The 26860-nt window shown below is 40.3% G+C and overlaps 1 long non-coding RNA gene across 3 annotated transcripts in view; it reads left to right on the forward strand.

Annotated features, from left to right (window-relative positions):
- LOC114227785 (uncharacterized) overlaps positions 1-18688 on the forward strand; it is a 40784-nt gene extending 22096 nt beyond the window's left edge. For 2 of the 3 annotated variants that reach the window (XR_008556492.1, XR_008556490.1), the window contains exons 4-6: positions 5818-5868; positions 7135-7343; positions 18420-18688. This is a non-coding gene — a long non-coding RNA (uncharacterized LOC114227785). Of the gene's footprint in view, positions 1-5817; positions 5869-7121; positions 7344-18419 lie in introns of all 3 variants that reach the window. The other variant, XR_008556491.1, reaches the window with a different exon arrangement.
- The last annotated feature ends 8172 nt before the right edge of the window (positions 18689-26860 follow it).

Consider the following 26860-nt stretch of genomic DNA (forward strand, 5'->3'; position numbering starts at 1 on the left):
ACTGACCACCAGGGGGCAGACGCTCAACACAGGAGCTGACCCCTGGTGGTCAGTGCACTTCCACAGTGGGAGCACTGCTTAGCTGATCTATGGGCCGGGCTCACGACTAGCGAGCACAGCAGCGCAAGCCTCTCCTGCCTCTGCGGCAGCGCTACCAAGTGGTGGCAGTGACAGGCACAGTGGGGCCAGATTAAGTGGGTGTGGTGCAGCACCCGGCCCAGGCGAAGGCTCCTCCCCGACCTCCTGCCTCTTCGAGTACTACTACATCCCTCGGGGGATGTTGGACTGCCAGTTTCAGCCCGATCCCCACAGGACATCCCCCAAAGGGTCCCAGATTGCAAGAGGGCACAGGCCAGGCTGAGGGACCCCATCAGTGTACGAATCCATGTACCTGGACTCTAGTTTATAGATAAATAAACTGGACTCAGGAAAGTCAGTTGAGTTCCTAAGTTCAAGGTTAAATAAACTAGCAAGAAAGCTAGATGACTTTATACAAATGTTCATTCTGCACTCTGCCGCAAGGTTGAGATACCTCCTGCACATCTGATAGAACAAATGTCTACTATCCAGGACTGGCCTGCACATGGGTGGAGAGATGACACAAGTCTCCATGCACACAGAATGATTCCAAGGTTTTGAAAGCTATTGCAAGTCTAAAGGAGATTCTGTGGAAAAAAGGTCCCAGCTGTAAGCATCCGTGTTGGAAGTCTGTCTCCAAAAGATAGCAGGGTTTGGTACAAAGTCTCAGTTAGAGCACTTACTGAGTGAAATACAGAAGGAACTAGATTGGTGAGGCTGGGCAGGCATTGCTGTTAAGAGATGATTGGCCAGGGAGAAACCAAGATGGCGGCATAGGTAAATACCTAAACTGCTGCCTCGCACAACAATTTCAAAACTACAACTAAAAGACAAAACGGACATCATCCAGAACCACATGAAGGCTGGCTGAGTAAAAATTCTACAACTAGAAGGAAAGAGAAAAGCACACTGAGACTCAGAGGAGCTGCAGAAGGGAGATGTATGGAGGGGGCGCGTGTGCAGAGAGGGCTGGCAACTGAGTATGCGGCTGGCTTTCTTAACCAGGAGGGAGACAAAAGCTCCCGATTGCTCTGAACTCCAGTTCCGGGGGAGACTCTGGGGACCCAGACTCATATGGGGAGAAACTGGACTGTTAGGACAGAGAAAAGCACACTGAGACTCAGAGGAACTGCAGAAGGCAGAGGTACCAAGGCACACGTGTGGAGAGGGCGGGCAACTGAGTATGTGGCTGGCTTTCTCAATCAGGCTTTCTTAATTGGGAAAGAGACAAAAGCTCCCAATGGCTCTGAACTCCAGTTCTGGGCGAGACTCTGGAGACCCAGACTCATTCAGGGAGAAACTGGACTGACAGGAATGAGAAAAGCACACTGAGACACAGAGGAACTGCGAAGGCAGAGGTACCGAGGTGCATACGCGCAGAGAGGACTGGCAACTGAGTGTGCGGCTGGCTTCCTCAATTGGGATGGAGACAAAAGCTCCCGACAGCTCTGAACTCTAGTTCTGGGCGAGACTCTGGGGACCCAGACTCATTCAGGGAGAAACTAGACTGTCTGGCAGTGGACAGAACTTGAGAGCAGCTTTCTCTCAGAGGTGCTTGCAGTGATTACTGTGGGACACTGAGACTCAGGGGCCTGTTAGGGCAGGAATGACAGGAAGCCATTGCTGTCTTCTCTGCCCTGAGACTCTGCCTCATCCAAGCTGAGCACAGAGGTTTTCGCAAGTCTTGTCTCATAAGGGTGTCTCCAGCACAGAAGTTCTCCCAGCATAGACATAGCTGATCCTCACAGCCAACTGGCCTGGAGGTCAATTCCTCCCAGTGATACCAACACCAATCAAGGCTTAACTACAACAAGACTGTGCACACAGCCCACAAAGGGGTGCACCAAGAGTGTCCACCATAGGTAACTGGGGAGGCTGAGCCACTGGGCCTTATAGGACACCTACCACACAAAGCCACTCTATCAACTCAGGGAAGCAGCCAAAATGCGGAGACAAAGGAAGAGGTCACAAATGAAAGAAATGGAGGAAAGCAAATGACTGGATATAGAGGCAAAAGCACAGTTATAAGGTTTTTCAAGAATTTTCTAGAAAAAGCCGAAAAATTTAGTGAGACCCTCAAGGATATGAAAAAGGACCAACTAGAAATTAAGCATACACTGACTGAAATAAAAAATAATATACAGAGATCCAACATCAGACTAGAGGATCACAAGAATCAAGTCAAAGATTTGAAATACAAAGAAGTAAAAAACACCCAACCAGAAAAGCAAAAAGCAAAAAGAATCCAAAAAGTTGAAGATAGTGTAAGGAGCCTCTGGGACAACTTTAAGCATACCAACATCCGAATTATGGGGGTGCCAGAAGAGAGAGAGCAAGATACTGAAAACCTATTTGAAGAAATAATGACTGAAAACTTCTCTCACCTGGTGAAAGAAATAGACTTACAAGTCCAGGAAGCGCACAGAACCCCAAACAAAAGGAATCCAAAGAGGACCACAACAAGACACATAATAATTAAAATGCCAAGAGCAAAAGACAAAGAGAGAATATTAAAAGCAGCAAGAGAAAAGCAGTTAGTTACCTACAAGGGAACACCCTTACTATTGTCAGCTGATTTCTCAACAGAAACTATGCAGGCCAGACAGGAGTGGCAAGAAATATTCAAAGTGATGAATAGCAAGAACCTACAAGAACCTACAACCAAGATTACTCTACCTAGCAAAGCTATCATTCAGAATTGAAGGTAGATAAAGAGCTTCACAGATAAGAAAAAGCTAAAGGAGTTCATCACCGCCAAACCAGTATTATATGAAATGCTGAAAGGTACTCCTTAAGAAGAGGAAGAAGAAGAAAAAGGTAAAGATAAAAATTATGAACAAGAAATACATATCTAACAACAAGTGACTCTAAAAGTCAAGTGAATTAAAAATCTAATGAACAGAATAAATTGGTGAATATAATAGAATCAGGGGCATAGAAAGGGAGTGGACTGACAATTCTCAGGGGGAAAGAGGTGTGGGGGGTGTGGGAAGAGACTGGACAAAAATCGTACACCTATGGATGAGGACAGTGGGGGGAGGTAAGGGCAGAGGGTGGGGTGGGACCCGGGTGAAGGGGAGCTATGGGGGGAAAAAGAGGAACAATTGTAATAATCTGAACAATAAAGATTTATTAAATTAAAAAAAAACAGTATGAAAACATGCTGATTAAAGATGATATCTCATCTTCATGAGAATAAACAATTGTAATTAATATCTTAGCAATCTTCCTGTAACTTTATCTGGATAAAAGCCAAAATTGGGAGGGAAAATAAAAACGTTCACACAATCATAAGGACATGAGTGAGTGTTCTTTAGCCATGGTAGCAAGGGGTGTGGGGGGTGCGGGAAGAGACTGGACAAAAATCGTACACCTATGGATGAGGACAGTTGGGGGGAGGTAAGGGCAGAGGATGGGGTGGGAACCGGGAGGAGGGGAGTTATGGGGGGGGGAAAGAGGAACAATTGTAATAATCTGAACAATAAAGATTTATTTAAAAAAAAACAAAACAGAGAACTGCAGCCTTTATAAACCTTAGCAAAAAAGAGCTTGGTGGGTTACCCCCTTGGGATCCTCTCCATACGTGGGAGTCTGTTACTTGCTTCCAATAAATTTTCCCCCTTTTCATCTAAAATAAAAAAAAAAAGAGAGAGATGATTGGCCAAAGGAAGCAGGGAGCACACTTCATCTACTTTTTAATGTTTGTCTTAGGCTCATTGCTGAGTCAGTGGTAACAACCACCCAGATTTACAGCTTATAAAACATACTTTTCAACACTTTCTTATGCAGTGGAGATGATTCCATTTTTAACAGTGTAACTCTCATTTTTTAGATGATAAAATTAAAATTTAAAAAGATTAAATTAACAATGCAAGGCCACAATTAATGGGTTGCTGAGACAGTGCTTGAACCTGGCATCTTGATGGCAAAGCCATTGGCTCTTTTCATTACACAAGGCTGCTCCTCAAAGGCTGAGAGCACTGGGTACTGGGAATGGAAAGGAAATGAAACCATGAGACTGGTTGCACATAAGTAGCAGATTCCACCTTATCCTTTGATTTTGCTCATTCATAAGCCCACTATGAAAATGGCCACTCCAGTATTAGCTTGGTTTGTGAGTAAACACTAAACCTCAAAATATGCTTCCTTGTAATCAGTTTATACTAATCTAATATGATGTTAAATTGCTCATAAAATTTAAATATATCCCGGGAGCCTGAAATTTGACCAAAGTTTCCCAGGATTTTTATTGCGTGTTCATAAAATTTTACAAGCCATGTGATTTGTGACTTCTGACTAAGTCTCTCTGCAAAGGACAATGAATTAATTAGAGACACTGACAAGTCTGTTGCTCACAAAGTGCTGTCACTTGGGGTTGTCATTTTCAAAAATTGCAATCCCCGAAAAATCCAAAATTCAAATGAGTGAAGTGCAAGACTCTCTCACGTGACTGACGGCAGCACCAGTCAAAGCGATGGCAGGGCCAGGGTGACAATGAGGAATCTCCGTCGGTGTGGAAACAATCAAGACTCCTTTCTTCCCTTGAGAGTGAACATGTGATTAAAAATAGGAAATTAGGAAATAATTACTGTTCTTTAGTTTTGGAAAGGAAATTCCGCAGGCACAGGCAGCTGGAAGAATTAACCACAGGTGAAGGCAACCTGCGATTTGGGAGGCAGCTTCCTCCTGGTTTCCACTGCAGTATGGACTGGGCACCGGATGAGGAGCACAGCATATGCAGTGACAGCAAGAGGCTCTTTTAATCTTTCAGGTTACCATTATGTTAGTGGACGGCAAGAATAATTTTAGCAAAGCGTGAACTGAATTGTGAACCCCACACTGAAATGAAGCTTACCACTTCGTTGAAGCAACCCCCATTCCCCCCATGGGAAACAATTTTTATTTAAGCATATGTGCATATTTTTTTATACACTTACAGTCTACCTACTTCCAGGAAGGATTTTACACAACCTACTTCAATCTAAAGAGAAAGTAAGCTAAGATGCAAGGCAAATTAAATTTGGGGGTGAGTGTGTGAACAAAGTATCTAATAAACCTATCCAGAAGAATTCTAAATCTTTATTTTTTTTTTTAATGCAAGACTAAGAGAGCTAAGTAACAATATCAGAATGTTCTCTGAATCAAAATCTACAAACCCATTCTTTTTTTCATAATTCAATAATCAAATCATCACCTTTCAAATTGAAGGGACTTTCATGTTTTATTTGAAGCTTTTAGTTTAATTACGCTCTGTAACGCCAACTGTTAGTGTTCACAAAATTCATGTTTTCCTCGTTTCTCTGGCACATTGCTAGACTTCATTTCCCTGAGTTCTTGTCTCTAGGTTGGCTGAGGTGAGTAGTTCTTGACAATAGAATGCGACCAGAAGTGATGTTTGCCATCTGAACTAAGGTATTTCAGAGCAGCTATGTCTTCTCTAACTCTAGTCTTCTTTCCCATCCACCAGCTGAATGCTGAAGGTGGTCCCTAGAGGCTCTCGAGCAGTGGTTCTCAAAATGGGGTCCCTGGACCAGTAGCAGCAGGTCACTTGAGAAGTTCTTCAAAATGCAGGTTCTTGGTACCACCCCAGACCTACTAAGACAAATTTGTATTTCATTAAACCCCTGAGACCTTCAGGTTGCTTTCTATAGCATTAGCCTATCTTGACTAATACTGCTTCGTTTCCCTTTTTCTATTACTTCTCTTGATGGATGTGACAATGTTCTGCTTTTGTCCTAGCCACCACAAGTCCTGTGTGGAATGATGAAGAAGGAATAAACCAAGCACCTGGTAAATATTGTTGTCCCATTTTATCCCACCTTGAATTTTCATACACTGTTCTCTCTGCCTAGATTATTACCTACTGCTCACCATACAAATTTCTGCTCATCCTTCAAACATCTCCATATCTATAAAATCTTCTAGAACACTTCATATGATATGGGAGATACCTTTTTACATATTCTTACAAAATGTCCTGGCCCATAAGGACCTGAGGTTCTTTAATATGAGACAAGCTTGTCAAGTACCCACATTTTGGCATAAAATTATATAAGAACTTCTTATCCTATACAGTTGAAAATTTAAGATTTACCCACATTTTTCTGGTAAGTTTTTTTTCTTTGGGACATAGGCTTTTCTCCCACTCTAAACATCTATTTACACTGAATATGTGTCTTAGTTCTGTCCAGAGTTCTTTCCCAATATTTTCCTAATTAGTAGAAAATTATAAATTATTAGATATTTTTATTAGGCTTATTAGAAATTTTTAAATTGGTTTCAACATTGTAAAGTCATGACCCTGAGTGGTCTGCTGGCACACTGGCACATGGGAAAAGTCTGTCTGTTACGGGAAAGAAAGAAGCAAACACTCTGAGACAATCGTGTCACTTCTGAAAATATCTAGCCCCAGGGTCCAGTCATTCATGAATTTGGATTCACATCTCTGTGGTTTGGATACTTCCATCAATAAATTTTCTTCTTTTGCTTTATATAGTTTGACATGAGTTTCTATCACTGGCTTTCAAAAGCTTCCAGCTGCTATGAATATGAAATCAATTAGTTCATTTCTGAAAATGAGCATGTTGCAATAGACTTTGGGAGTATTGCAAAAGAAGGGAGCGGGGAGAGTTAGAAAAGTATGATGCAATGAAAAAAAATAGATTATTTAAGTGTAGCAGTGAGAGATAGTATAGAAAAATGTGGCTGCTGTATGGTTATATCAGCTGTTAAAACAGTGAAATATTTCTGTATAAGCTAGAAAACAGCCATTTCTTTGAGCCCCCACAGTGCTCCAACACCGTAGGTATCTTGGCCCCACCTCATGACTCTCTGATCACTCCATGCTTTAGCAAAGGAAGAGGAGAGATCAGTATAGCAGGCAGCTTCTATTCTGATTGGCTGGTGCCCTTGCCAACTGGTTGTGAAGTAATCTGAATGCTGTATGGATCACAGTGGGTTGCATTTATTAGTTGTCTCTTTTCCTTTCCTGATTGTCACTAGTCTAAGGATGAGAACAATATTATATTTGTTATTTTCTCCAGTGTCTAATCTGAGTGGAGTCTTCAAGTTGGAAAGAGATGAAGAGATGGCCAGGACCTAGCACCTACATTTCTGGCTGTTTGTTTGACACTTATTAACTGGAAGGAAGACATTCATCATTGGACAGGAGGCAATCCAGTGCTGTGCTTAGAACCCGGATTCTTGAGTTAGCCTGTATGAGTTCAAATCCTAGTTTGTGTCCCATACAAACTGAGTGCTCTTGGGTAAGTTACTTAATCTCTCTGTGCCTTAGTTTCCTCATTTGTTGAATAGGAATAGTAACAGGACCTACCACATAGTGATGATATGATGATTAAATGACAACACATATAAAGCATTTAGAATAGAGCCTGGCATATGGGAAGTAATCAATGTGTATTAACTATAGTCATTACTATTACTTTATGCAGACATGAGAACAACTCCAGGCAATGATCACTCTATTACTCTAAACCAGTATTACATAAGCAATCACAGTTTCCCACATATAAATAGGCATTTCACATGAAAAGGTTGTGTGGTCAATTTTGGTTGAGAAATGCTGAATTAATCAATATTAAATAAAGAGTGCTGCTGGATACATTAATTTGCTTATGTATTATATAAAACTCCAAAAGTTTTTTTTTAATCAGTTAAAAAAGCAGATTTTTAACATCAAACTTTTTGTTGTTGCTTTGAGAAAACTTTTATGGAAATTCCACACTGAGAATTTTGACCTCAATCATTATGTCAAAATTCCCTGGCCTTCTTAATTGGATTGGATCATACAAAACCATGATACGCTTTTAAAAAATGTACTCAGTCCTAAGTGGCCTCTATACAAAACAGGCAAGTGGCCTCCTTGGCCTCTTTCCCCTAGACTCATCTTGTCATCCAGATGGTAAGATGAAGCAAAGGAACACCAATCCTAGTTAAAGAATCTAAAGTAAAAGTATCCGGCGATACAGAGCAGGCTGACAGTTGTGGAGGGAAGGGCAGGGGGAGCGGAGGGATTGAGCAGAAAAAGAGAAAGAACTTATTGTCATGAACAACAATGTGGTAATTGCAGCTGCAGGAGTTAGAAGAAGGTATGGGGGGATAAATGGTGATGGGAAGAACAAACTAAAGAAAAAATAAATTAAAAGTACCTTTCTCCCTTAAGCTTAGAGTAGCTCACCTAAGCCTTCTACCTTCTGCTCGCTGACTCAGCCCTGGTCTTTCCCATGGCAGAAGTGTCCTCCTACATTGTAGTTGACCCCCGTCCCATCGTACCTATCAATGGATTTTAGTTTCAATAGACATTTCAAAAAAAAAGACTCAGTTAACAACAGCTACATCCCATAGACACAAGAAACTTGACCATCTTGGCTCATCATACCAAAAGCTTCACCTAACTAACTTGAAATCAAGGATGTGCTTGATCTTGACCCAACATATTAGTACCCCTCCCCGTGTCTAGAGCCAGCAGGAGAGCTGACGGCTCAGGCATGCCCTGTAACCTAGAATAAGGCCTGGATCAATGAACATTTGATGTATGCTTGTTGAATTAATGAAAGATTAAAGATGAATGTTTAGGTAAGGTATGGGAAGTAAATGCCACATTTTAGTAGTGCTTATAAAATAGCTGACATACCACAAATTCTAGCAATATTAAAATAATAAATTTAAAGTTACTTAATCAAGTGCAATAATTTTTTTCACCTCAAGCTTGGAGAATTTTAACCATTTTGTTTTTTTTCTTCCTTAACTTGCAAGTGGTTTCACATGAGGATTTGATTTTCTCATTTATATGTGCACAGAGGTGTCCTCCTTTGGTTATGAGATTTAATTGTGTTGACTTATTAACATCATCCTTCTTCCTTCAGTAAATTCATGTTCCATTTCTCTCATTTGCTTATCCTTAAAGTTAACTTTTTTGGCAGTCATTTTGTCTTCTCATTCAAGAAATTTTCTCAGGACCTGGGAATTCTGGATAATGCCCACAGTGCTTCCCAAAGACATAGAGCTTAACTGTGCAGAGCAGAGCCCCTCTCGAGTACAAATGACAGCTTGCCCGATAAAGCATCCCTGCCAGTACTAGGAAGTCATCACCCCATTATCTCTGGCATGGGGTGTCACAGAAGAGGAGTCTGAGAATGTCCTAACTTGGGCTTCTTTTACTTTAGTCTTATTTTTAGACTTGGAAGCTTAAAGAATTCTTGAAATTTAAAGATTTCACCAGATTTTGGTTACTTCACTATTATTGATTTTGATTAGCAAATAGAAAGCCTTTTCACTATCCAATTTTAGTTTCTTTTTAATTCTGAAAAATGTTCTTCAATTATACCTCTGAGTATATGTCCTGACATTTCATCCTATGCTTTTCTTCAGAAATGGATAGTAACTTTTTTTAAAAAAAACTTTTAGTTCCACATCATTCATCTTCTCTTACATTATTGCTTCTTGTTCTGGGTCCTGCATATTTTCCTGGACTCTATCTATTTTTTAACTGATATGATTTGCCATAGGAATTCCTATACTTTTCTACCGCTGAATCAGCCTGAAGTAGGTCTAAAATCCAATCTCGCCTATACCTGCCATTCCTCTTTTGATCTTGTTGAGGATATATAGTTCTTACTCATTTCCTTTGAGAGTTCATTTTCTGGACTCTTATTTTTGTTTTTGTGAGGTATTTTCTTATTGTGGTTTGAATACTCATAATTTCATATACCCAGGATGCTGGATTTGGGCGGAGGCTCCAGGAACAACAAAGAAGTAGGTCAAGATTGATCTGTGGATTAAAGATTGGGGAGAAAAGCAAGACCTGAAAGACAGAATTGAGTGATCAAGGGAAAAATCCAAACAAAGCTGCAGGGTGAAGATAGTCAGAGACCTGGAATAAAACACTGGACTAGAAAGCAAAGTAGCATTGGACTGGAGGGAAGAGGGCTGAGTCTTGAATCTCTGAGACTCTATAGAAAGCTACTAAATGTAAGGGGCAATTTAGACAAAGGGGGAAGTTGGGCAGGCAAGAAATCCTGTCTCAACCCGTTGTTGAAGCTTATACTGGAAAGGACTAGGATGGGAGCATAGGGCTTCTGGCAGAAGTCTTTCCTAAGACAATATTTGTAGCTCAAGTTGGCTGCTAGGGTTGCTTTGATCCTATGCATCACAAATAAGAATATGCTCACTTCCATTTGTTTTGGCAATTACTGAGTGTGCTTCTCTCTTGGATGATTCTAAAGGCACTTTAAGGGAAAGACTTCTTAAGTAAGAGCTTTGATTCACTTCACCATTTTCTATCAATTCCCAAATTTTGTTTAAAGATATACATCTTTGTGAGACACAAAAGAAATATGAATACAAAACAGAAGTTCCAATTGCTGTGTATAATATTCTAAAAATATACTTTCCCCATACCGACTCTCAGAACAGACTGGAATTCATTTTCAGTATCTAGCATTCACTCACGTATGTGGACTGTTTGCATAAGATGGTGAACTGAAGTGTCAGTTGCCCAAGCTTATGTGATGTGGAAATGTGCCCAGGAGGAAGTAGAATGAAATTATTAGATCACTGTGGGCTTTCCAAAGCCCTAACATGATAATCTCTTTGAAAGATGACTGAAAAGCTTTGGTATTAAGTTTCTAGACTTAGTGCCATTCAAAAACACGCCATTTAAATGAAGCATAGATTCTCAGGGAAATTCAGAAAAGCTAATGTATTAAGATAGAATTATTAAGATAAAAGTCAAGGAATCTTTCAACAGAAATGTACTGTGCTGGGGTAAAATATTTCAGTCTAGCCCTGCCCTGAATCAGTGGAGACAACCTCAGGGACTTGTAAGAAACACAGACAGAACACTGAAGCACGTCACCTCTTGGATTTCAGAAACAAGCCTTCCAAGTCAGTGCATGTTTTCCATTCCAGAGCGCCCCACTAAGTTCTATTTTACACTGAACTTCAAAAATTACACAAACAGAGTTGGTACACAACATGTGATGGGTAGCTGACATACACATAAAAGAAGTCACAAACTAATGAGAGATTAGAATAGGACCTTTATAGTTCATAAACATCAACTGGATTTTTCCTTCATTTCCTTTATAAATCTTGCCTTCAAAACTTGCTCTCACTTGGGACTATTTTTCCTTGTACTCATTTACTCATCCATCCATCCATCCATCCACCCATCCATCCATCCATCCATCCATCCATCCATCCATCCATCCATCCAGTATCTTTTGAGTACTTAGTGTGTGCCAGTCCTCATGTGAGTAGCTGGAAATACAAGGAAGAATAAGAATAAAATAGACTCTGTTCCTGGTCCTGATCCTGTTTTCGTGAAATCTGCCTTCACCTCCCCAGACTCTTAGCTTCTCATCTCAGAGAGTTCACTGAGCTCTGCCCGGATTCCCCCTCCCTCCTCACAGACCAGAAACTGTCCAAGGCAGAAAGCTGGGAAAATCATAGGGTCCACTGGTTTGTCTCCCTTCTCTCTACGTCACTGTCCTTTGTTGCCTGATGTCCAGTAACTCAAACATCCTGTCATATATTTTGTCCATTTTACTTTTGTAGTGTTGGTCAGAATGGTAAAACTATATCTTTTTCATCTTGGGTGAAAGCAGTTATCTACTATTGAGTTTTGAGAGTTCTTAACATATTCTGGACACAGGTCCTTTGTCAAATACTTGATTTTCAAATACATTCGTCCATTCTATAGGCTGTCTTTCTATTTTCTTAATGGTGTCTTTTGGGGAGAAAACATTTTCAGTTTTGATGTTCAACATGGTGCCATAGCCAAGAACTCTTTCCCTCACCCCAGGTCACAGGTTTTCTCCTATGCATTTGCTCCCTTTCATTCTATTTCAATTATGTGTATAGAGAAAACTTATTTTTGTTGCTGCATTGTGTGGTATCTATCTCAAAGCAGACATCCATCTGTGCTATGTCCTTGGGGATGTTGACACACCTGTAATTATTCTGAGTCTCCACTGGATGTCAATACTGCTCAAGGAAAAGCAGTTCAGACAGCATGTTGAGTGCACAAAAAGCAATCCATGCTTTCAAGAAATGCTAAAATGGAATACAGGCAGTCCTCGGGTTACGTCGGACTCGACTTACGTCGTTTCGTGGTTACATCGCCATCTCCCACTTACAGTATTTATAAAAATTTTTAAAAAGTTCCGTCATTTTGATGTATATACATATGTGCTTTATGTTTTTTATTATTTGTTTACCACAAGTAAAGGTCAGGAATTGTTATCTGTCTTTCAAATTTTTTTTACTGTTTCCCTTCATTACTGCTGTGTATGTGATCCACGTGAGTGACGAAGGTGCTTATGTAGGTGGGTTCCGACTTTCGCGTTAAGTCGCCGTAGGAACGGATCTCCGACTTAACCCGAGGACTGCCTGTAGTTAGAAAGGAGGCTAAAAGAAGTGAAATGCGTGAAGAGGAATATTTCTCCTCCTGCCCTGTCATAAATAGGCAGAGTGGTGGGAGACAGCATTGGAATTTGTAACAGCATTGAACCTGAAAGACTGAATTCTCTTTTCCACTCTTGCTCTTTAGTTGCTGACTTATACAAAAATGAAACAACATTTTTACTTGAATTATTTGGCTAATTCTCACAAGGTACTTATTGAACTAAAATTAGAGATCCAATCTTTATTTCACTTCCTTTGTTCACTTTCTAAACATGTACAAATTTCAGCAGGGATCAGGTAGAAAGAAATGGCTTTGGTAAGAAATAACCTCGGCAATTTTGGTCCATATAAAAAAATATCACTAAGTTTAGAATATGAAAGAACGCCCAAAGAGTCAAGTGACCTTTGGTATCCTTCTGAGCAGATTTTAATTCCAGGAAGGACTTAGTCTGTTCAAAGACTGAAACAAAAAAAGAAAATTAGGATTTATATTGCTTTTCCCTCCTAATAATCTGCCACATCATAATTATAATTTGATGCTTAGACACTCTAAGAATTGAACTATAGATATTGTTTTTAGTGTGAAAAGGGTAATTATATCTCCTATCATTGTGGTATTTTTAATAAAATCTTGCTTATTTTTAATATGAACAATTTTGAAAATTAGAAAGAGTAGAACATACAATATTTTAACAATATGTCCTTCAGGGGGGGACAAAGGGATATGGGACCGATCAGTTTATTTAACAAGGGATTATTTCAATGCATATTTTATTAAATACCTTAAATGTGTTATATTAATATATTTATCAAGCCTGTCAGTTAGACGAACATAAAAGTGAGCTTATACTCATCGTTGCCTGAGGAGCATTGTGCTACAATGACTAGCAATAATGCATATACTGAATGAATATCTAAAGCAGATAGAATTTTTCAGTGAACAATTAAAAGAATGTTCTCACATTTGCAAAAATATACCCAAAATACAGTATAAGATCTAGGGATAATCTGATTCAAGCAGCATTAGCTCATAAAAGTAGGGTGCTATTTTAAGACATATGTAATCAAGTATTGGTGATAGAGCAAACATTAGGTTTTTAGTTCTTTCTAGAGACTGTGAGTTTTCTGTTATGACCTATTTCCCATGGGAGCTTAACTTCCCTCTAAAGCTAAGTATACAACAAACATTCGAATGGTCGTAAGTGGACTGCCCTACAAATGCATGCCACTGACATATCATGATTCCTGCATCAGTTATATATGGTTGGTAAAATTTCACTGCACTCAGTATTTTCTATGGTGATAAGATTCTGTCCTCACATGCATAGTTTTTGCCCTGTTTCTCCACAGCATCTAACATGACATGTTGTTATAATCATATACACACTTTGGCAACTGGCTCAAAGCTTTGCACTATTATTCATTCCCTGGGCTAGTGAGGCTTGTAAGAAATGCGAAAACAACACTTCTATTTATCATATTTGTGCATGTCAAATGAAAGACCTAGATTGTCTGCTTGAAACCGATGGGTTGGCTTTTCCTATAGGTTGCTGGCATGAGATACAGAAGATTATGAAGGTGTAAATCATACTCCAACACGGCCAAAGCTTTGTACCAGACATGGTATTGGCACAAAACTGAAAATATTGGATTGATTTTCCATAAGTTCAGAGCCATGGCTTTCATATCCTTTTTGTGATGCCAAGTTATGACACTAGTGTGTTTTTATCTGTTTTGACATGATCTTGTGTTATGGTCCCATCTTTCAAATTTCCCAGTTAAGCTATTCTCTGGCTTGCTTTTATTAAATGAGAGGAATTCCAAATCTGGAAGACTATTTAAAATCCTTTGGATGTCCACTTTAATACCAAAAATGGAACATTGGAAGCACTGCAGTGAAATAAAAACAAAGCAATTAAAGCAGATTCTTAAATAGTGATTGTTGGTTTCAGTGTGTCAAATTAAACTTGTGCCTCAAAAGATAGTAATTTTTCCGTTTTCAACCTAATTAAGCCAAATTTTAACTTATGTGGCATTGTTGTGTTTTTCATTTGTTTGGATAATCAAAAATCTTTGGATTTTTAGTATTTTATAATCAAAATTTTTCCTCATGAAAAAATGAATGGTGAGGAGAGAACCTATCCTATATAATAAAAGGCTAATATGCAAATCAACTGAACGGCGGAACGACCGGTCGCTATGACATGCACTGACCAACAGGGGGCAGATGCTCAGCGCAGGAGCTGCCCCCTGGAGGTCAGTGTGCTCCCACAGTGTGCCACTCAGCCAGAAGCCGGGCTCACAGCTGGCAAGCGTAGCAGTGGTGGCGGGAGCCTTTCCTGCCTCCGTGGCAGTCAGACATCCCCCGAGGGCTTCTGGACTGCAAGAGGGTACTGGCAGGCTGAGGGACCTCCCCCCCCCCCCCCCCCAGTGCACAAATTTTGTACACTGGGCCTCTAGTTGTTTAATAAAAAGAATTAAATAAATTCAAAAATTCCTGATAATTCAAGAACAATGTTTCAAGTATTACTTGCTGCTCAAGACTAATTTCACATAAACTTGTTCCACACAGGTGTTTTCTTAGAAGACTCATAATACTAATTTAAGAGTAGATTTCGCCATCAAAATCTTTTGAGTAGAAAGTGTAAAGACAAATGTTTCATTTTTCGGTTTTAACAGTAAGTCTAGAATTTAAGAATCCATTGTTTTAGGCTCCAGAAGATCTCTTAATAAAAGAGTTAACACACTATGCTATACTGTTTCTAAGTGTGTCACGGGCCCATAATAGGTGTTCAATAAATCAGTCATGTCTACCAAATGAATGAAATCGTGGACTCATTGCACTGATATGTAGCATAATCAGGGGCTCTCCTAGGGTGGGAGAGTAGGTTTGGAAGCAAATCCTGGAAATGAAGCAGCAATAAAAGTGCCAGACATAGAGTCTGCAGCACCTTTATTCCAAACTAGTAATTTATGTTGAAGGAAAGAATACAGGCCCACAATCATTCATGCCCATTTCTAAAATCCACAATGCCCAGAAAACTTAAAGTATTTCTCTTAATTCATTTGAAGGTAAAACCAGACCTAAACTGACAGAGGTTATTTGTATTGTTTACTTATTCCACTTAGTGTAAATAATCACATATTTTGCTGTAGAAACCCTGATGTGTTTGATTACGGAGTCCCGGGTCAGGCCCTAATGGGAGGCTATATAATACACAGTACATGCATTTCAATACCTTTCTAAAATAGATACAATTCTGAGCTCTTAAACATGTTCACCCCAAGGTGTGGGGCAAAGGTTTGTGACTGTGTATAGTTTGTGAATTATTGGAAGGCTTTCTGCTTATTTTTCTACTTATCAATTATCCTCTCCTTTCTGATGCTCCAGCCCCAACAAAACTTCCTTGCACAGGACCTTGTCTTCTAGAGGGTGAAGGCTACCTTCTCTGGTCCTTTATTCACAACATAAATCACTGCCCCATCTTCAGCCACCAGCCCTCACTGTGCCTTGGCTCCCTGGGAGTGGTGCTGTCTATGCTTGGTTAGCGTGGGAAAGCCCTAGTACCACACGTGGCCGACAGGAGAACCCTGCATGTGTTGGCTCATGTGGGACCATCAGAGATATCACACACAGTGTACGCATGATCTCACACACTGAGTTATCAGTAAGTGGATTGCACAGTGTTCTCCATGGAGTTGTATTAGAATAGAACCTATCATTTAAGCTTTGTTAGTTTCAGGCATAAACCATCTGGAGATCCAAAGACCAGAATCCAACCATGTATTTATCCTTGACCAATGAATGATTCTCCTGAATTACTGAACAAAGATTATCTGGGTAAATTGAACTTTTGCATGAAAGCCAGGCCTGATATAGCTACTCCACGAGGGACCAATCCCAAGCTGGAATGCCTTCACATATGACTTTAAGTAACTGATCTAATTGGCCCTGATTGAGACTTAATCAGGACAGAGTAGAAGTGAAACTAAAATTAGTTAATTCTGCTCCTCACTAATAGTTTGGACTATGGAATTTGGGAGATAATTGGAGTGTTTAATGCTCTAAATTTATCCATGTAATGACTCTAACTCTACTAATGGTAAAGTTGCACCGAGACTTGGCAAGCCAGAAAACTATTATTCAGTACCAGCTGTGATAACCCGGACATAGGAGCAAGGGAGTTTGTTGGCGTGTACTTCTTGTTTCTTCTTGATTCTGGATTTTAGAAGGTCCAGAGAACACATTAGTCCTATGTGGTTTCTCTGATGACATCTCTCTCCTTCCCTCATCTACCCTCTTTTTTTTTTTTTTACCTCTCTCTCTCTCTCTCTCTCTCTCTCTCTCTCTCTCCCCCACACCCCCATCATCATCTATTGCTCATTGTCCAGACTTTCTATTTGCCCGACTATGGTTCTAGCTGTATTTTTCCTAGACTGGGAAAATATGAGAAAGGATTTGAAAAGAGAGAAATGGGCATTTTTCATCTTCTAGTGAGATTTTAAAATATTACTGAAGTCAGTATTTACACCATTTTCAGCCTTATAAAATCAAAGCCTTCTTATAGCAATGAGGACAATTCTTAAATTTCACTTTGAGAACTATTTACACTAGAGATCATTTAGTTTGGATGTTGTGGAAATGAGATGTAACTCATTCAGCACTTTGGATCTCTTGGGAGATTTCAGCTGAATTGAAGGGTGCTAATCCTTTATAATAAAATGAAAACTGCTTGTCTATTGACCCTGGAATACATTTTCCCAACTTACCTAGGGTTGAATTATTTAGGATCTTGTCAAATAAGATTCTGAAAGTTTCATTGTAGAGGGGTTCCCATGGGAAGTTTTCTCATCAAAATTCTCATTTTCATATTCTGACTCACGACCATTTACCGCTTCAGAAAACAAACAAACAAACAAATAAAACCCCAGGGTCTATAGCAAGCGAATAAACACTTCTTTTCTAACGTTTCTGAATGTTTGAGTTCTGAACTGTATTGTGAAATGTGTTGAGAAAATCTTCTGGCCTTTCTGAATGTATTACCAGCAAGTAGCGAAAAGGTGAGTTTAAAACCCGCTGGGCACGGCAGCTGCACTGGCCTCGGCTTCTTAAGTGGCATCTCTAGAGACGGAGATGAATCCCAGCTTCTCCCCTTGAAACAAGCAGGAGTCATGAGAAGCATGCCATTTGGGAAGCTGAGAACCTTGGTGTTGCATGATCTGGTTCAGGCCAATTCAGTGCATTCTCCTGTCTTTCACCGATGATCCTCAGGTGCCCTATGCTACTTACCAAGGCTTCAGACGCTCCTGATAGCTGCAGTGATCCTAGACCACGGGGCACACACACCAAAGTATACAGGCCACAAGCAGGAGTGTCAACGAGTGGAGTGGGCCTGTGGGAGCCTCGGAGCACAAGGCAGCACCACCCGCACAAAAGGAGAGGGTTCTACTGAGCTCTCCTCCAGGAGGCCTGCGGGTCCCGTGCGGTGAGATTCCTTTTCTCCCCACACAGGAAGCACAAAATCTGGACTATTTTTTAGACATAATTTTGTAATTTTAAAATATCTGTTGTCATTATTCAAGTTTCTTAGAAAACAAAAACATAGCAGCAGGCTGGATCTGGCCTGTGAGCTGCCTGCCGTGACTTCTGCCCTAAAAGGAACAAAACCGGGAAGAGACCTCTTAACAATTCACTTTTGTACTCGGTAATTTACATATCCCACATTTTAAGGCTTTGGGTAGCTTTCTAGTTTATCAGGAGTCACAGCCAAACCTAGAGATTATTCTAATACTAAATGCAGAATACATGCAAGGGCTTTCGCACCATGGTTTTGACCAGTCTTGCTTATTAGAGATCATTTGCACACTGTGTAAGAGGAGATGTTGATCAAGTCATGTGGTTTTGTGCTCTCCAGCTATGATCGTGCTGCAGATTCTGTTAACATTGACCCTGTAACACATACTCTGCTTTAATGAGGAGGTGGTGCCAACGTGATGAACTGACCATGAGGAGCCCCCTCCAAAGGAGACCACCCAAAGAGAAGCTGAATTAAAATCCCTGTAATACAAACCATCACTGGTCAGGAATGAAAAGTACTTAAGAAACAACTGAAATTTACAATGATTTCAGACACACTTGGTCTCCATCTCTTCCCAAAAAATAAATCCATCTCATTTCAAGTGATTTTTCTTCAGCTTGTGGTTGTAACACAAACATCTATTTAGGACCTGGACACAAGTATTTCAGAATACAACTACTGTCAACCCATAGTGAACTGGATCCCCTGAATTTTATGGTTGTGTGTCTGACTCAGCTAGGTTTTTCATTTAAATCCTCACACGAGGATATGTTTTTTATTAATTTTTAGAAAGAGAGAGAGTACCATCAACTGGATGGCTTAAAACAACTAAAATTCATTCTTTCACTGTTCTGGAGGCTGGAAGTCTGAAATAAAAGTGCCTGTAGGGTTGGATCTTTCTTAGAAACTCAGAAGAAAAATCTGTTTCCAGCCCCTCTCCTATCTTTTGGTGGCTGCCGGCCATTCTCGGTGTTCCTTGGCTAGTGGCAACATACCTCCAATTTGTGCCTCCATTGTCTCATCAAAGTCTCCCTGTGTGTGTTTGACCAGATGTCCTTCTTCTCATAAGGTCACCAGTCACTAGATTATGGCCCACCCTAACCCAGCATGACCTCATTTAAATATGATTGCATCATTTCCAAACAAGGTCATGTTCACAAGCACCAGAGAGGTAGGACTTGAACATATCTTTTGGGGGAACACAATTCAACCCATCACAGCCATCTGTCTCTCAGAGAGAGAGACACATTAGAATAGTGACAATAAAAGGTGGATAAAAGTTAGAGTGGGGGGAGTGTTTGGGCACATGTACAGTTAGAGGAATAAGCAGGAAAATACTTAGCATAAGAAAGATGTCAAAATTGGCTTGGAGGGGCAGACTTGAAGTCTATATGGAGGAATCTCCATTTTATCCTATTGTCTTAGTCTGCTCAGGCTGCCATAGCAAAATACAATAGACTGAGTGACTTAAACAATAGAACTTTATTTTCTCACAGTTCTGAAGACTGGAAGGGCACGATCAAGGTGATAGTAGGGTTACTGTCGAATAAGCTCTCTTCTTGGGTTGCAGATGGTCGCTTTCTTTCTGTGCTCTCACATGGTGGGGAGAGAGATCTTTAGCGTCTCTCTTCTTATAAGGGCAGCAGCTCTATAGTCCTACTCTTGTGACCTCATTTAACCTTTATCACCTCCTCATAAGCCTTATTTCCAAATATGGCCACATTTGAGGTTAGGACTTCACTTCTTAAGAGTAGTAAATTACATTATTAGTGAGGCAGGGAAATGGGAGATTTATCTGAGAGACATTTCAGAGGTAGAATCTACAGGGCTTGGGGGTGTGATGGAGAAGGAGGGATTCAGGATACATGAGAGTGAATGGTGCCACTGTGTATTAATTTTATCTTCATTTGCCTGTATTGCTGTGGTGGATGAGTTAAGCCAGGCATGTTTATGCATGTCAGAAATTCTCTATTTTTCATTTTATAAAACTGAGACTATATTCCAATTTTCCTGACTCTGATTTTTTATTTCCTAACTCTAATTTTCTCCATCATAAAAGTTCTTTCCAAAACCTTGGCTGGTTTGGCTGGTTCCTATCCCCCAACAGAGCCTCCTCAGTCATCTCTCCTGAAAGGTTAGGATCTGTTCCTCAACTGCCAAGCCCAGTTCAGAACCTTGCTTAATTTTTCTTTTCAATTGTTGATGTGCAGACACCTGCTGCTTATGTCACATTTGTATTTCTTGGTTTTGGCATTGCTTGTGCCACCTCTGGTCTTAGGAAACTAATCAGACAGTCAATTACTTGGCTGCTCCTATCAGAGCCAGCTTATTGCCAAGTTAGTCTCTTCCAATGTCCTTCCTGCCCATCCTCAGCTTTCTCCAAATTGGCCTTTGTTTCTGACATCTTGGCCTGCCTTTTCTCCCAAACTTTCCTTAGTGATGGAACATTCTCACTCAGGCATCTAGGCAAATGAAGAATCAATTTTGGCAACCAACCCTCTTCCTCTTTTTTCCTACTGAATTCATTGCCTCAGCAATTTTTTCAAAGCTCTTTCATCATAGTAAATATTTGTTCTTTCAAAAGCAGTGCAATTTTTATAACCTTCAAATTTATGTCACTGTACTGATATAAAACAGTTTCTTCTAAATATGAAAAGCCTAAGCTCAATGTTTTGCCCTATAAGTTTCTTCATCTGACTGATTCTATGGACCAGTAATTACAAAGTTGAGCCTCATTTAGCATAGGGCAGCAATCTTCCCATTGCCTGCTGAGCAAAGTGACCAAGAACATGGGGAGGGGCTCATCGCCTTCCACACTGCTCATGTTCAGCCCCTTTTACCCCTCACTATGTGCTCAGGGTCTTTCCTGGAGGTACTACTTTTTTAAAAATATATTTTTATTGATTTCAGAGAGGAAGGGAGAGAGACAGCGAGATAGAAACATCAATGATAAGAGAGAATCATTGACCGGCTGCCTCTTGTATGCACCCTACTGGGGATCCAGCCCACAACCTGGGCATGTACCCTAACTGGGAAGTGAACCATGACCTCCTGGTTCATAGGTCGATGCTCAACCACTGAGCCACGTGGTGGAGTGGTATTTTTGTTTTTAAGTATTATTTTAAGGCTTTAGAGAGGTAAGCATTTTCTCCAGGGAAAGTTTATGGAGCCTTCCTTTAGCATTTTCATTGGTTATGCTCCCATAAATAGCCTAAAGATTGTGACTTGTAAAATAATGACTTCCCATATGAAAATATGTAAACATAGTTATTGTATTATACTTCATTTAAATATTTTTTGTTTAGTTCATAATTACATATATACATTCTGCAGGTTGTATCTTATAAACAGTTTAATGTATATTTAAATTGAAAAATAATTTGGATTTTAATACATATATTAAACTATTTGAAGATGAATTTTTGGAGGGGAGAAAAACAATATTATACAGAAGGCTAGATTGAATTACATGCCAAAGTACTCAGAGAGAACAAGTTCAGTTGTTTCAAATGTATCAAATGTCATAAAGTAATTTTCAAATTTGAATACTATTAAGATTAGCTTCTCAATTTTTATGTGGCTTATTAATATTAGTGAGCAGTGCCAAATGGCTCCTAAAACCAACTTATTCTTTTCCCCTTAAATTGTGCCTTCCAAAATCAGTAAGGTTATTCCACTCCAATATTCTCAGATATATTTATATTTAAGTGTAAAATGAACATCTTTAAATGTGATATTTAATATCAGATCAAATGTGTTTTGTTGTGGAGGAAAATGCATAGGTATTTTACAATATAAAATATTAAATTTATAAATGTTACTAGAGGCCTGCTGCATGAAATTCATGCACGGGTAGGGTCCCTAGGCCTGGCCAGCAATCAGGGATGATCAGGGCCTTCCAGCTACCAGCAGGGCCTTCCTTCCCTGGTTGCCGGCTGGCGCCTTCCTTCATTCCATGCTGCCCCCCCTCCCCCCCCGGTGGTCAGCACATGTCATAGCAAGAGATCAAACTCCCGGTCTCCTGGGGGAACTCCAGAGGGGACAATTTGCATATTAGGCTTTTGTATATATAGACTAGAGACACGGTGCACGAAATTCATGCACTCAGGGGGCGTCCCTCAGCCTGGCCTGTGCCCTCTCGCAGTCCGTGAACCCTTGGGGATGTCTGACTGACATCCTTAACACTGCTGCAGAGGCGGGAGAGGCTTCTGCCACCGCTGCTGTGCTCACCAGCCATGAGCCCAGCTCAGGGCTTCTGGCTGAGTGGCACTCTCCCTGTTGGAGTGCACTGACCACCAGGGGGCAGCTCCTGCATTGAGCGTCTGCCCCCTGGTGGTCAGTGTGCATCATAGCAACCAGACATTCCTCCATTCAGTCGATTTGCATATTAGCCTTTTATTATAGAGGATTAGAAAAGACTTTAGATTTTTACTGTACAAAAATAATGGAAAATTTTCTTCTCAGATCAGACATTCTGACTGCCCACAGTAAGTGTGCTTCTAGTAAGCTGGCAACTTCCAAGATGATTCCTCATGCTATTCATGAAATCTAGCGTGGCCCATTAAAACTTTGGTACTGGGGCTGACAAGCAGCTTTTCCCTTCTTAGACTCTGCTATATCCAGTTTTGTACTACCTATCATTATTATTCTTTAGGAGTTTAACCAGATTTGTAATCCTTGAAATATCAAAATAGTTACCACATTACAAAATGATGTGCCATGGAGTTCCTTTTAAATGGAAAGTTTTCCACATGGCTCTACCCCAGCTGGGCCAGGGTCTGGTCTGCCTTTGAAGTGACTATATTTGTGATTGCTCCTTTGATATTCATCTCTAGGGGTTGTTGTCACGAATCAGAATAGCAAAGCCTGAACTTCCTCTGAGGTTCCTTCCATACACAGAGCAACCTCATTCAAAGAGCCAGGAGTTTTCATAGACTTTGTTTTTACACAGTAGGCTGACTGACAGGTCCCCAGAACATGGAGCCAAGATGATTGTGTCCCTATTCACAGAAAAAGTGCTGGAACCTAAAATCCTAAGAGCTCCCAGGATCTTCCATCCAATCATTGAGTAAAAAGAATAGAATCCTCTCTATGCTACCTCTGTATCTCAGAATACACCCACCTATCCCCATCCTCATGCCACCATCCCAGTTCGGGTCACTAACATCTCTTGCCTATGTCACTGCCAGAGTTTCCTATTGATACCTTGGCCATCAGTGTCACCTCCCAGAAGCCTATTGTTTATATTTCAGGGTTGCCAAAAAGCAAATACTTTCCATGTTTCCTTTGCCACCAGAATAAAGTCCAAGCTCCTCAACATGGCATACATTTTACCCCTCTCTACCTTCCGTTCTCACGCTCAGGTGTTCAGCTTTTTTTGTAGTTCCTTGTATTGTTGCTTGAGCCTAATTCTTTGCGTGTGCCTGCCTTGGCCTGGAACCTGGAATGCTGCACCCCTCTGCTCTCCCTCTGCCTCTTCCATTGCCTCCCCTCCCTTCTCCCTGACAAACTATCTTGCCTGTTTAATTGAATGGTGGTGTGATCGCCACCATTGAATCTGACATCCAGTTTGGCTTTTCTTATTTTGATCTTGGCAGTTGTTTTGTCTTGAATGTATTTTGTACCAGAACCTCTGGCCCTCAGTGTTTTTGTTGCTTTGGAAAACTACCCTCACTCTGACACTGTCTGTCTGGCTGATGTCCCTTCTGAGCCTGCATCTGTAAGACGGTGGAAGGATGGGGATTACATATTTTGTTCCCAATTACCTGTCACTACAGTAGCACTGTGCAAAAATAAAAAGCCTTGGCTTTCTTTTTGACAGCTGGAGAACTACTCCAGAGCCGGTAACTCTCGTCTGAATTCATCACAGTGTAGTCACGTTTTCCTTACCGGGTGACTAAGAGAGGTGCCTCTGCTAAAGTAGTTTTGCCTCTGCTCCTATTCGCCATGAGCATCAGGTCTCTAATTAGCTGCTCCCTGTAAAACTTTAGCTATCCCTTTTCTTTATGTGAGTCTACTTTTTGCAAGTCTTAGCAAGATTCAGGGACAAACACCTTAATTATTGCCTCCTCAGCAGCCTCTATCGTCTTTTTTCTTCTTTCCAAGTTTTAACAAAAAAGATAGAGACAAAAACGTTCCCTCAATCCTTTTCAAACCTCCCAGATTTTCCTCCAAAGAAAAGAGAGTGACTAAATTACTCTCCCGGTTTTATTTTCTCTTCTTCTCTGCCTCTTGTTTTGATGGGGTGTTTTGCCCTCCTCGCGAGTGACTTTATCTTTTGTATACCTATCAGCCATTTGTAAGTTTTCTTATGAGAACTGTATTCAAGTCCTTTGCCCATTTTAAATCAGATTATTTGTGTTTGTTTTACTTGTTTTTGCTATTGAGTTGAAGGAGTTCCTTATATATTTTGATTATTAGCCCCTTATCAGATATATAGTTGCAATTATTTTCTCCCGTTCTGTGGGCTGCCTTTTCCTTCTGCTGTTTCCCTCACTGTGCAGACATTTTTAGCTTGGTGCAGTCTCACTTGTCTATTTTGGCTTTTGTTATCTGTGCTTTTGGTGTCATATCCTAGAAATCATTGCCAAGACCTATGTTACTTTTCTCATTTTCTTCCAGGAGTTTTCAGTTTCAGGTCTTAACATTTACATCTTTAATCCATTTTGGTGTTTGTGAGTCCTCAAAAAATAGGAACTAGAAATGTCATATGATCCAACAATCCCACTTCTGGGTATTTATCCAAAATAACATATATCGGGATCTTGAAGAGATACTTTCACTCCCAGGTCCATGGCTGTGCTAGTCACAATAGCCAGGAGGTAGAAACGACCTAAAAGCTTATTAGTGGATGAATGGATGAAGAATATGTGGTATTTACATGAGTGAAATGGTATTCAGCCTTAACAAAGGAAATCCTTCATAGGCAACAACACAGTTGAAACTTGAGGGCATTATGCTAAGTGAAATGAGCTAGTCACAGAAGACAGATACTGCATGATTCCACTTATATGAAGTACCTAAATTGTCAGACTGATAGGAACAGAGAGTAGAATGGTGGTTGCCAGGAGCTGGGAGGAGGGGAAACAGGGAGTTGCTACTGAAAGGGTATGAGGTTTCAGCTGTGCAGGATGAATAAGCTCTGGAGACCAGCTGTGTGGCACTGCGCTTATAGCTAACATTTCTGTATTGTACACATCAAAATTGGTTAAGAGGGTAGATCTCACATTAACTGTTCTTACCATAATAAAAAAAAGTGATTGTTAATTGTCATGTTGGCTTCTTGTTGAGACAGGTACTCCTAGCAAGTTAAAGCAATTTATAATCTGCTACACAGACCTGCTTAAGCGGTTTTGAATGCTTTTTCCTTTTGAAAATGAACAGCTCAAATAGTGACTAGTCTTGTAATAGCATCTTGCACCCCTCAGAGAGATCCCCAAATAAACATATTTTTAATTCATGGGAAGTCCTCATGCATTTGTGACACAAATAGATGTTTTCCGTGTGGTCAGGAGCAGAAGATTACTTTTTGGTTCTAAATATCTAATTAATGAGTCCACTAGTGTCTACAGAGCCCTGTAGATGAGAACTTTCTAGGTGATTCTCAAATGAAAACAATGAGTTCAATTTTTAGAGACAATGTATATATGGCTTTGAACCTGACAATACCTAGGCAACACTGTGTGAACTGATTCAGAGTAAACTCAATTAACTTTCTCATAGCAGTCATTCCACTGGTCTGCAAAGTAATGGGTGTAAAACTAACGGAATGACTTTGCTTGACCAAAGCAGCCTTGCAGTTAAGAGGAAGAAAATGACCAAGGAGAAATAGATTTTTATATTGTTTATACCGCTGCATTCTTCCATCCAGCTTCTTACATGCTTCAGTTTTAAATACAGAAGTAATTCACTTTTTCAGTGATGCACAATTTTAAATGACGGGGCACTCTGTCCATTTAGGTGGGAAGATACATGCAGAGAACAGCTTCCCTAAATTTATGTGAGCACTTCAATCTACGATCACACATGTTCTAGTTCTAGCATGAGTTCCTCTTTTCTCTAGGTCTTTGCTAAAAGCCTCAAAGGACAGCCAATATACACCAGCATTCTGAGTTTTGGTTTTTTTACAACGTCCCGGACTCACGTGCCACATTAATGTGTTTTGCCTAAGACATCAGAGGTATCAGTTTTCATAAATGTGCTTCCCAGCAATAACAAGTCACTAACTTTCCAGCTTCATAATATATATTCCTTCCACCTGCTGCTCAGTGCCTAAGCCAGTGACACATATATTGGATTCTATTATGGCAACCCCAATTCTGGTATCAAATTCTAAGCTAATTAGGGTCTAGATACAGTTGTAGTAGAATTCTTAAAAAACAATAGTTTAAAGAAGAGAATTTATTTTTATTTCCCATAGCCGCTCAGGTAAAAGCAGTCCAGAGCAGGTCAGGCGGCTCTGACAATTCCACTTTGTGCTTCAAGATGCCTTTTTCAGCTCTAGTCATCAGAAGCATGTTCTAGCCACTGTAAGGGGGAACTACAGAGAGGGAAGGTGCATTCTTTTCCTCTTAGAAGCAGGACTTGGGAGGCTTTCCCTGCTTGTGCTCACATCACCTTAGCCAGAACATAGTCAGATGGCCATACCCCACTGAGGTCTTTTTCTGGGCAGCCATAATCCCAGCTAAAAATGTTGGTGCCATGGGAAAAAGAGTGAATAAATATCAGGAGAACACTAGCCGTATCTTCCAGAGTGAGCAGTTGTAGGTATAGCTGGG

This window comes from Eptesicus fuscus, chromosome 7, assembly GCF_027574615.1.
Source record: "Eptesicus fuscus isolate TK198812 chromosome 7, DD_ASM_mEF_20220401, whole genome shotgun sequence".
In the NCBI taxonomy this organism is placed as follows: domain Eukaryota; kingdom Metazoa; phylum Chordata; class Mammalia; order Chiroptera; family Vespertilionidae; genus Eptesicus; species Eptesicus fuscus.